This window comes from Aquila chrysaetos, chromosome 1 (assembly GCF_900496995.4).
Source record: "Aquila chrysaetos chrysaetos chromosome 1, bAquChr1.4, whole genome shotgun sequence".
Lineage (NCBI taxonomy): Eukaryota > Metazoa > Chordata > Aves > Accipitriformes > Accipitridae > Aquila > Aquila chrysaetos.
The window spans coordinates 74,455,824-74,467,815 of record NC_044004.1 but is presented as its reverse complement, the minus strand read 5'-3'; the positions used below and the strand labels follow the sequence as shown (position 1 = coordinate 74,467,815).

The following is an 11,992-nucleotide window of genomic DNA, read 5'->3' as shown; positions in this document are numbered from 1 at the left end:
ATTTTCCACAAATCTGCCACACCTGTGGGGAGCAAGAATGCTCAGATGCAGAGGCATCCTGCTAACTTACTTTTACAATCCTCAGCTGTACATCAGTACAGCTGGAAAAGTGCTGGTGGTGAAAGTGCATTAATTAGCAACAAATTAGTCACTTAGCTATTTGAAGAGCCAGGCATTAAGCTTTTGGTCCACCTTCTGGATGTGGTTTGGCACTGTAAAAGAACTGTAAAAAATCCGTAATCCTCTCTGTGGCATTAACCCCTGGCTTAAGGAATCACACTAGGGTTCTCTGTGGTGCTCTTGCATGTGCTTCTTCCCAGGTTAGGCTGGAGTCTGCATTCAGGTGGAGGAGCTCCAGAGGCTGCCATCCCTTTTGCTGCAACCTGGATGGAGAGGCTGTAATGCTGCATGTGGCTTTTATTCCCACAACCCCTGGAGCTCCTGAGGAGGGTAAGTCGTAAATAGGGGCTTTTCTCATGAGTAAACCAAGCCAAAGGAATCATGCTTCTATGATTCTGCTCCCTCTAGATTGCTATCTTTTAAAAGTTTTGAAGGTAATTCTTCACAATTTAGGCTTAACAAGAGTCACAGTAACTGTACTTTTCATTTGATTACTGTACCACATAATAATGAGGTTTATAATAACTTCTGTGCCCTGTGAATATAACTTACAAACATAGCTTCCTTACCTCTATTCCATCCTCAGTCCTATCATGCCTTGATAAATTTGACATGCCTGCTCTTGCTAAAATAATGGAATTTCCACTTTTACTAGTAGAATGAACTTTAGAAAGTGTTTAATCATAGATGTTGTGCTCTGGAGGACCTTCAGAACTCAACTAATTTGGAAAGTTGATATTCTGAAGACAAAATAGCGTCTTAGTTATTAAAGGAAATTATCTGTATGGGAGGAAAAAAAGCTTTAAGTCTTTTCCTTCCAAATCTCAAGTGGTTAATGCATGACTCTGCATGAATCAGAAGGATTCATTTGATTCCCATGCTGACCGCTTCCAGAAAATTTAATTTCTCCATCTCAAACATATTATTTTTCTCTAATACAAAAGAGCACTAACCTGAACCTTATTGTGCCCTTTTACAATTAGTCACCCTTTTGTTGCATTAATCTTTTAAAGTAAATGGAAGGATTAGTGTTTGAACACAATACAAAGCGAAGTCTGAATACAAAATAATTGTGGACGCTCTCTGTATTTTAGTTTGTATTGTAGTGGGCTACTGATAAGTTTTTGACTTCATTTAATCTCTGATTTTGGTTTTGATCCCAAGGGTCAAGAATTAAAACAAGTATTCTGTTTATAGACTTAGTAGAGATCAGGGGTATGTTGTAATTACATCTGAGAATAGGAGATAAGCTTTTATCCTTAATAAGGCTGATTATTAAAAGGATGCGTATGGCTAATTCATTAATGATAATTCTAAAATACAAGTGTCTACTTAAGTGAAGATTGGGATACCTTCGGCTCCACTTCCTTCCAGAAAGGTCCGGAGTAACAGTTCACTTACATAAATCATTCCAGAGGCAAGCTGGTATAGCTGACATCAGAATCTTCTTCATTCTGCTTTTAAAAAAAGCTTTTTTTTAAAAATGGATCTAAAGTGTATGACTAGAAATTAAGATAGAAATATTTTAAAAACTGTAAATGGTGGGTCATGTCTCAGTACACCTTTGTGAAACTGATTCCAAATGATAACCTTTGTTTGTTAGTGCTGAGAAAGAAGGCGTTTTAAAACATGGGTGATGGGACTAGATTTTTGGTTTTTATCTGCTTTTTTTGCAGTTGTGATACTGTTTGATAGGAAACTATAGTTTCTAAGAACTTGTATATGTGCCTATTTTGGCTTTACTGTAAATGATTTTCTATTTTTGGTATAACAAAGCCTTTGAAAATAATCTCTGATTTCAAAGTGTTTTCCTGTTTCACACATTGGGAAAGTGAGCTCTTATTGGGAAAGTGAGTTCTTATTTCACCAATTCCATTTCCATGATGATTTTAATATATGTTAGCTGATGACACCTTAGCGGAAGTATAGTGACTTTATTAGAATTTTGGAAATCTGCTATTTGTACATGACAAGTTATTTACAAGCTTGCAGTTTTCTGTATATAGTACAATGTAGTAGCTGCAAGAATATAAATTTAAATCAGAAACTGAGTGAAATTCAGTTGAACTTCCCATCAATATGGTGGGCAGATCTTTTAAGAATTGTAGCAGATCTTCAATGTGATGAAGAGATATCGCAAAAATTACTTTGGGTTTGTTTGAATTCAGCCTCAGCCCTTCCTGTATTGCTTATCGATTTTAATATTTGAGGGTAAATTCACTTCGTAAGGTTAATTACGGTTGTATTTTGTCTGTTAAAGAGGTACCTTTCTGTTCCCTGGAGTGCTGGAAAGAACTTCTGCATTCAAACTAGTATCAGTAACACAGTTCACATTAGAATATGCATTTATATTGAAAGCTATAGATGTTAACTTATCAGGAGACACAATGCGCTGCTGCTTTAGTGATCAAATGAAGAATTAGGATTGTGGAAAAATAACCGAAAAGATCAGGAGAAATTGATAGGATGGAATTTCTGTATTCAGAGTAGCGTAATGATTGAGAATTGTGAGCTAATTCATAAAAGCTGTGTACCATTTGTAGAAAATTAGAAGAAACAAGAAGATTGCATTCATCAAATAAATAATTTGGCAAATCTGTTCCCAAAGAACGGGTATCGTTACAAGAAATGAACGAATCCATGAATACAATACAGATATACAGACATTATAAATAGTGATGAGTTCATAGTTTTAATGAACCGCATTGAATGTGTTTCTACAAATTACGTTGTTTGACTTAACAACCATATTGTGCTGTATTATTATAGCTATTGATATGTGCAACTGAAAGACAGGGAAAAGATATCAAAGAATAGTAATCTTCACTGAAATGTAAAAAGTACAGTTCCTGCCAGTCCAATCAGTGATAATGCCTGCCTGTTGAAAAAAATCTTTCTTTTAATGAATTAGAGAACAACTTAATAGATGAAAGTGAGAGGCAAATTGTAAGAACAATTTGGAGGCAATAAGGGGCATTGAGTGTGGCAGTCAGTTGTGAACCTAGTAAAGCAAAGTTTAAACACTAAAAATACTGTAATTTCAAATTAGAATTAGCAAAGACGACCTTTCTCATTTGTTTGGTCAACTGAATTCTGGAACAAATATTAATAATGTTAATATCTCTTTTATCTAATGAGCTTCAATTTGTGAAGTTGCCTGCCTGTTCTCTCAAACCTCTTAAAAGGATTATGTAAATTGAGAAGAAATCTATGTACATTTGTGTTGGACAGATATGCTTGAATTCATACCTGATTCTCTATGCAATATTATTACCAGAAAGGCTACTAGTACTCAGATAAATGATGCCATTTTTTGTAATAATGTATACTAAACTCTTTACAAGGTAGATGGCGTATGAAGTGTTCACTTCTGTGTATTGTTCTAAACCCAGCACAATTTGTAATAGTTTATTATTTCTAAAAGGCTGTCCCCAGGTTCAGCCTTGGAGGAATAACCAATCCAAAGAAACGCTAACTTGTTTCCAGGAAAAGAGGGAACTGCTCTATTACATCTAACTTGTTTAAATAAACAAATAACCATTGCAAGCATGTTCAAAGCAATCAGTTATCATGACTATAACCTCCCAGGGATGAGGGTCAGATCTGTGATCACTGAACTCTCTCATTTAATCACCTAGGCTGCTCTGTGTCCTTTGGCTAATCATATTATACGAGTTTCATCTCAGCTGGCTAGATTATTGCAAAACTCCAGAAGGCAGCGTTGGGATAACTATTCTGTTGCCTTCCAAACTCGAGGGAAGTTAAAAAAAAAAAAAAAAAAAAAAAAAAAAAAAAGTGTAGTCAAATTCTTTCAAGAGAATTAGTGTATTTTTGATCCCGAAGAGAATATTTAGGGTGGATTCCAGCTATTCGGTGTAATAATCCTTAACACCGGAGGGCTGCAAGGAGAGTTGAGATGGTGGCATTTGTTTCTGGAGGTGAGGAGTTTCGTCTTTGGAAGTGTTAATATCAACGTGAATGGCTGTACTCTGTGCTGGTGCTCAAAGTCTCCCAGTAAAACTCTCAAAGAGGCACCGCAAATATATATTTAGTTTTGCCAAGGCATTTTGCAGTGCATGAATGAAAGGCAGGCCAGAAGCGCTGACCTTCCTGATGAGATTGCTTCTTCCTCCAGCAAAGGAGTTCCCCCTCTACGCCCCACCCAACCCCTGTTAGTGTTGCACAATACATAGAATTAGCAAGGCACACCTACCCTCTGCTCCAAGTTACACACTTGCATATAAACTACTATCAAAAGGAATACCTTGCAATAGCGAATGTTCCCCTACTACGGCCAGATGTGCTCTGATAATGATGCATTTTCTTCTACAGATGTCTAAAGGATATTGTGTAACAAAAGCTGGACAAACTAAAATTTGGACATTAGGGATTTGGCCTGGGTTTTCTCAAAAAAAAAAAAAAAAAAAAAAAAAAAGAATGAAGGATTTGATTCTGTAACAAAAGCGCACTCTCATTTGCTTTGACTTATGAGTAACATATTCTGAACTCTCCCCAGTATTAGTTATCTCTCCAGTTAGGGTGAAAGTGATCAAAAGATCCTTTTCTGAGGACTTCTATTCCTGGGTCCTTCCGTGAAAGGCAATTTGTTAACTTCATAGCTCTGCATTTCAAGAACTCACAGGTATGCCCCAAGAAAGTCTAGGATCTACCTAAACAAGCTGCGCTGATTATATTTGTTCCTTCATTTTACCATTACTAAAGATGTTTTATCAACATGATAACTTACAGAATAGAATGGTCAATTGATAAAAATCCACTTTACATGAAATACTAAAGAATTTGCATATAAATAGGTTTTTATATTTAAATGCCCTGTGGGTGAATGTGATCCAATATCCCTCAGAAATCAAAATCCTGAACTGTCTCATTTAAAGTTTGCCTGCTAAAAATAAGGTGAAGTTGGACAGCTTTTGATTAGCATGACATTCCTTTCTGGAGAGTGCTTACAAGACCAACAAATCACAATTCAATTAAACTGTGCCCCGTATAGTACTTTCAATGTATTCTTTGCGGTTTCTTTTTCCGGCATTCACACTTACTCTATTTTTTTCTTGATTCATTTGGCAAGACTTTGCATGTAAAGTCCCATGAGAGAGACAAATGAGGAACATTTCAAAAACTTGATTGCAGATCTTGCTGCTTAAGACACAGGCGTTACCCGTGTCTGCCATTATGTCAGCTGGCTCTTTAACAATGAAATAAAGAAGTAACAATTAGGCTGTATTTACATTTCTCTAGTGGCGTTGTTTGCTCCCCTATAATTAAAGGATCTGCCAGCTTTTCAATTATGAACTCCTATTTTTAGGGCAGTAAAAACTTAACACACAAATCCGTGCCAGGGCTTTTCAAGCAGTGAAACCCAGCCCACGTCGTGCAGATAGTAAACTGATTAAAGCCGGGGCTCCGCTGCCCGACGGGGCCGAGTGCCCGGGAAGCCGTGGTAGCTCCGGACCCTGCTCTGGCCGCGGCAGGGAAGCACTCGGGGCACCGTTGCCCTCTTCTTGCTGCAGCTCCGGCCCGTTCGTGGCTCAGAGCCGCGCTACGGCGCGGGACGTAGGGCAGTATCACCCTCGCTGTCCCAGGACCTTAAGCCTTCTTAACGTCGACCATCTCTCCTGTAGCTTGAACCTTTCCCTGTTAAACTGCAAGTTCTTCAGTATATTTTTGCAAGGCACGTACGTGCGCTCGCACGCACACCTTGAATTATATATGCTCTAGTGTAGTCTCCCTTAAAGAGTGATCTTTGCAGCAGCTGCCCGTTCCCCAGCCAGAAGCAGTCTGCAGATGTGGCCCCAGGAAGCCCCCGCACGCTGAGCTGCTGCGTGTTCTGTGGGATCTTCTCTGGCTGTGCCTGGCTGCTTTTTTTTTTTTTTTTTTTTTTTTAAAAAAACATCTGAAGGTAATCCGAGAAAAATAACTGTGAGAAAACTAACTTCTCTAGAGCAAGTAGTTTAATGTGGCATGACAATTGCATTTAAATTTTAACACTAAACAAAGTCGTATCAGTTGGATTAATGCTCTGAACGTTTTTAGGTATCGCAAAGTAAATCTGAATGGAAAACCAGCAGCCAAGGAGAGATCCTAGGAAATTTCTACAGAGGTGTTTTCTAAGAGGAATTACACGCAGTATTTTGGTTGGGTATCTTGAGGATATATGCTTTTCCAGTGAGCAGGTGAGAAATGTTTTTCCTATATACTGTCAACACATGGGGACGCAGGGAGCTGGGTCTGGTTCCGAGAGCTGCTCTCACTAGCTCCGGGGCACATTGAAGCCCAGAAACAGTGCCAGCACTCTCGCCACGGGGAAAGAAACCGGGAGAGAATCAGCAGTGGGAAGCACCCTTTCTTGCCGCCTAAACTGCCAAATGCATTTGAAATTACCTTAGGTGAGATAAAGTGGAAAATACTGCAGGAGCAGGTACGGAGGGCTTGCCACCGTCTGTGGCGGGAGTCTGGCAGAAGCCAGCAGGACCGGGGACAGGCATCTCCCCCAATATGTGTTTGTCTATGGGAGGAATGCTTGCAGAAAGAAGGCAGAAAAGTGGAGTAATGTATATTCATTTGCAAATTAATGAATTACATACAATTATTTTTCGTTCAACTCCATTAGGTCGTTAGGTACTAGGGTCTGTGATGCACCCTGTATGGACTCCTTTAAATGGATGCAAAGCATGACATACATCTTTAATCTCTGAGTCTATATTAATGCTTTTTTTTACTAGGTATGTGCTGTGTATACTGGGAGCACTCAAGCTTTGATTAAACTAAATTCAATCCCCGAGTCTTTCTAATGAACTGTAAAAACTCGCTCTAATTTACATTCAAACATCACTATGCTCTCCATACTGTAATTATATTAGTAATGATCTATCTGAAGGCTTCTTAAGTTTTATAGGACTTTTACTTGTAATTATAAAAATATGGAAAAGAGATAAGGGAGAGAAAATAAGGGAATAAAAAAGGATGGAAAGAAAAAGAAGAAAACTAGGAGAGGAGAACAGAAAAGAATCTGGAAGGACAGCAAGAGCAGAAGAAACTGTAGTAGCATGGCGATGTAACTGTAAAGCCTTGTCAGAATCACTTTCTTGCATAAATAAATTAAAACATCAGAAGAAAAAAATCTCATTGTTTTATGAAAGTAGCAGCCTTTCCATTTAAAGTTCAGGTCACTAGAGAATAAATATATTTAACGTTTTTTCTTCCTCTTGTGTGAGCAGTATGAGAGCTGCCATTTAGAATCTACAAGGAGTTAAATTCTAGCTGGCTATGAAATTACCTCAATTTTAAGTCAAGCTCCTGGGATAGGTTTAAAATGCTAATCTTTTTTTTTTTTTTTTTTCCTCTCTGCTTTTGATGAACAATTTCTCATGCTCATTTCAATGAGAAATAATGTCAAAGTGTTCTAAAAACAAGCGTTTCAATTATAAGCGTATCCCCGGAGATAACACTGATATAAAAGTAATTTTTTATCCAGTTAGGATTTGAATTGTAACTCTTTGTGGTTTCTAAATCAAAAGTTGAAAACACGTAGTAATAGTTATTATGGTATCTTGGCAGGTTAATGTAGTATGTCATATCATATTTGTGTCCTGTGGTACAACATACATACAATACACACTGAATTTCATTGTTATTTAAAAATGTTCTGGTGCTTTATGATGTGCATTACATTGCAGAAATGGGAGTTCAACATTAACAAAACTGCAAGAATATGAGTCTTTTCTGGCTCAATGTAAAGTAATATGATAAATTCAAACCTAGTATTATTTTCTTTTTGTTTTCTCCTCTATAGAATGTTCGCTCCCTTTCTTTTCTTAATGTTTATTTAAACACACACAAAGATAGATTAGCCTTTTTTTTGAAATGGATTTCCTTCTTCTGCAGCTCCCTCCTTCTCTTTCTTGAGTAGGTGTTTGAAAATTCTGTTTCTGAATTAAAATTTGGGGTTTGTTTCCCTGCAAGCATGACATGAATAATGCCATTGGAAAAAAAAAAAAAAAAAAAAAAAAAAAAAAGAATTGTTGAAAGAGAAGAGATTATCTTGTTTTGATAACGTTTTTTTTCTGAGGGATTATACAAACCTTTCATTATCATTGATATTATTATGCTTCCAATGATTTGCCCTGTCGTCCTAATTCCTGTTACCAGTTACTAAGAGACAAAGCAGCTCTTGAGGATCAACATAGCGTACTTTCTCAAATTATTAGTCTTATTTTCTTCTTTATTGCTTTTTCATTCTCCTAAACCTTGCAGTGAAAAGGGTTATTATTGTTGTGACAATAAGATGGGGTAAGGAAAAATATTTAAAGTCACAGCAAGGGTTTAAGGAGAGGTTGTCACAGTCAAAGGGACTGACAAGGGAAATGAACATAGTTATAGAGGGTTGGATGGACGGGAAGATGAACATAAGAAATGGGAAGACTACAGAAGTAATTAACAGTAATAACTTGTGTAAATAATGTGTGACTGAAATATAAGACAGGTTTCTACCCTCAGGCACTTACAAGCTTTTAGACATAGGACAGCAAATAATGGTAAAGAACTTGCTGTTCAGGGAGAATGATTATCACCATGTGAAGTCTAATGAGAGGCTGACATGTTGAAAATACCCTGTTATGTTTTTAGCTGTATTTAAAAAATAAGAATGGAATAAAATGTGAATACATGCACAGGAAAAGACATGAGGCAGATGACAATGTTAAAAGGCCAGCCATAAGCATTTGCAGGAAAGAGGGATTCAGTGCTGGTCAACGAAGGTAGTTCCAGCATACAGGGGTGATATTAGCTAATGTTGCTCGAGTAATTTGTTCAATTTAGGAATTTTTTTGGATTGTGGGAAAAAGAAATGAGATGTAACAAAACTGCATGCAAAACATATGAGAAAATTACTTACTTGGTGTTGTGGATAGAAAAGAGAAAATAAAGCAAGAGCTCACTGAAGTGTTGATATAGCAAAAGGACTGGAAGAGTGTGCTTTGCAGCAAAGAAATGGATGAACTTCAGTTGAAGAAGAACAGTTATGTGAAGTGAGAGATGGGCAAGAGTGGACAAGAGCAGCGTTAGTAATTAGAAAGGGGTGATCTGGAAAGCAGTGGCCCTTATTCAGGTCTCTGTCACCTGTGCAAGTCCAGGGTATCTTCACTGATATAGGGGAGGAAACAGTGAGATTAAATAAACGTTGCACAGAGATAAAGAAATCTGATTCAAAATATTTGGACTATGCTACTTCTATGAATAATGAAGTGAAAAAAAAGGGAAAGAATGATCATTCTCTTATGCTCTGAGTATACATTTCTGTTTCATGGATAGTTAAAAAAGATATTGAAGTTATATTTAAATATAAAATATTATGAATAAAAAATTCTAATATGTTTTTCAATGTTACTTTAACTTAGCGTTGGGAATTTACCTGTTAAATTGAGGTATATAAAAGACTAAAGCAGTAAAGCCTGTCTTCAGCTCTGCTGAAGTCATTTACAGCCGTCTCCGCAATTGGCTTCATTTCTTTAAGATGACATAGTGTCCTTTTTATAACTGTTACCATACATCATTATGTAAATTCACAATGCCATATAGAAGGATAAATGACAATGTGCACTTTCATTTAGGCCAAAATAAATGCTAGTTATTGGCAAATGCGTTTTGTTCATCACTCATCTCACCTCTCTGGGAATAAAGAAAAGGTGGGACTACTTGTCTAAACAGTTAATAAATAATTTAAAAACAGAGTAGCAAGAACATTATCCTAAAATCCACATACAAATAGAAATCAAATTTGTGTACAAACACAGATTAACTTTTGAGGCACCCGTATTTCATGAACAAATACCAGTATTTGTTTATGTTGACATGTAACGATTTGTAGTTTGAATTATAGGAGCAGAAAAATAATTTGAATTGGCAGCAACACATTCTGCCTTTAACTTGGGTGGATTTGGTAAAGCCTCAAAGTTGAGTTAAGATTGTCTTGAGATCTTAGAGGCATGCTTAAGAGCCCAAGAACAGATATCAAGACTTAACACACTACTTGGACGGCCCAGAATACCTCAATGGAAAATAAGTCAATGCCTTAAGTAAAGGGTTTTTTAATCAAATACTTAGTAGATGGAGGAAGGGAAAGTTTAGATGTCTTATTGAAGTAAGCACAGGTCAACGGCAGGTTGAGAAAGAATAACCAAGTCTTCTGGATCCTTATACATCAAGGGACAATGTATTAACTTGGGGTCAATTTTGAGGTTAGTTACTGTAAAAAAGCAGTAAGAGAATGTTGTTACTATTTCAGTATCAGGTTTCATATTCCTTATTGCATAGAATTTGGTACCAGAGCCGTATTTCCAAAATAATAAGATTAAAGCAACTTCTCTGTCAGCTAGTCTGTCAACCAATGAGATCCTCTTTTAGATTTTTTTAATTGCTCTGTCATCTTCAGCCAAATTCAACAGAGTTAGAGATCTCAAAGATGTGCAATTCCTTCAGTTTCCATGAGAAATAATAGGTAGATAGAAGTGAGGGCCCGCAGTCTGGAAAAGCCTGCAAAATAAGTTTGTTTCTTCCATGTGATGCACTGGTTCTCCAGTCAGCAAGTGCACAGCAATATATTTTGGAATGCTGCACTTCACATAAGAAAGGGACATGTATGAGAATTCAGTGCTTGAATTCAATCATTCAGGGCTGGAGGTAATGACGTTTTCTGGTGCTGTGGTCCAAAGTGCACGATTGAGATATGGGAACAAACAGCTGAGGGAGAAAGACTACTGCAAAAATCAGGATTAACGTCCAAGAAAAGCAGTTTGAGTTTGCCAAACAACCGCCCCGAAATCACCGAGGTCACAGAGGTTGATGTGTAGGAGACTTTATGAAGGGTAGATCTAGATCTATGTAGGGTGCCTCTAGCGTGGTAGGCATGACTGAAGATCCAAAGTGCTCTCTGTCCTTAAGATGTTGCACAACAGTATCTGGAACTTTAAACTGGAGTTCTTAAAAATGAGCTTATAGGTGCTCAAACACTTTAGCAAAAGCAAGACTTGTATTTGCAAGGAAGAAATAAGAACTGTGGTGGATTGCATATTATACAAATGTTTGCAAGTGTTCTGAAATAACTATTTCCATAATTCTTCCAAATAACAGCCCAGAGAGGTTCAACTCCATTTGCTGCCTGAAAGCTGCAGCGCTCATGTCCTCCAGACTGCCCATGGACAAGCTGTGACCATGAGGCTGCTTTGTGGGGAACAAAGCCCACGTGTGGCTCTGGAAGGCATGGTCCAGCCCAGCCTGGATAACTACAAATTTGGTCTTGACAGCAGCTTCCAGGATGCTTGCTGTAGTCAGTGTGGGCCCATGCACATACAGCGATGCCAGCTCAAGCGGTTCTTGGGTTAAGTACTTATGTGATAGTTACTGTTTTCAAAATTTGTAATTTTTGGTAGTGCTGCGTATTCAGAGCAGTGCTCCAAGCATGACTGGTATGACTGTGAGTTAATTAAAGATACTGAAGTCACTGTTGAGATTGTAACAATCACAATAAACAGTAATCTGATTTTGCATTTTCGATTTGAAGCATTTTCTGCCATTTCCTTCTGTTTAATGGTGGCTGCCTGTGTATTTAAAGCTGGGGTTTTTCGTGTTCGGTGGTGGGAGACCTCAGGCAGACTCCTTCCCTTTACTCTGAAACGGAGCTAACAAAAATCTTCTTTTCTTTGCAGTCCTTAGGTGGGTATCTTTATGTCAAAATCTCAGCCTGGCCACGCAGTGGAGCCAGAAAGACTTATTCCCCAGCAAGCTACAATGCCATTGAGACTGATGCTGTGTTTTAACTGCATATCTCAGAACTGCTGGTGGGGCAAATGGATCA

The 11,992-nt window shown here is 37.7% G+C and overlaps 1 long non-coding RNA gene across 1 annotated transcript; it reads left to right on the top strand.

The window, feature by feature from the left end:
- The first annotated feature begins 359 nt into the window (after window positions 1–359).
- On the top strand, window positions 360–11,670 carry LOC115346961. The gene is made up of 3 exons (XR_003925326.1): window positions 360–450; window positions 6,175–6,314; window positions 11,269–11,670. It is a non-coding gene; the product is annotated as an uncharacterized LOC115346961 (long non-coding RNA).
- The last annotated feature ends 322 nt before the right edge of the window (window positions 11,671–11,992 follow it).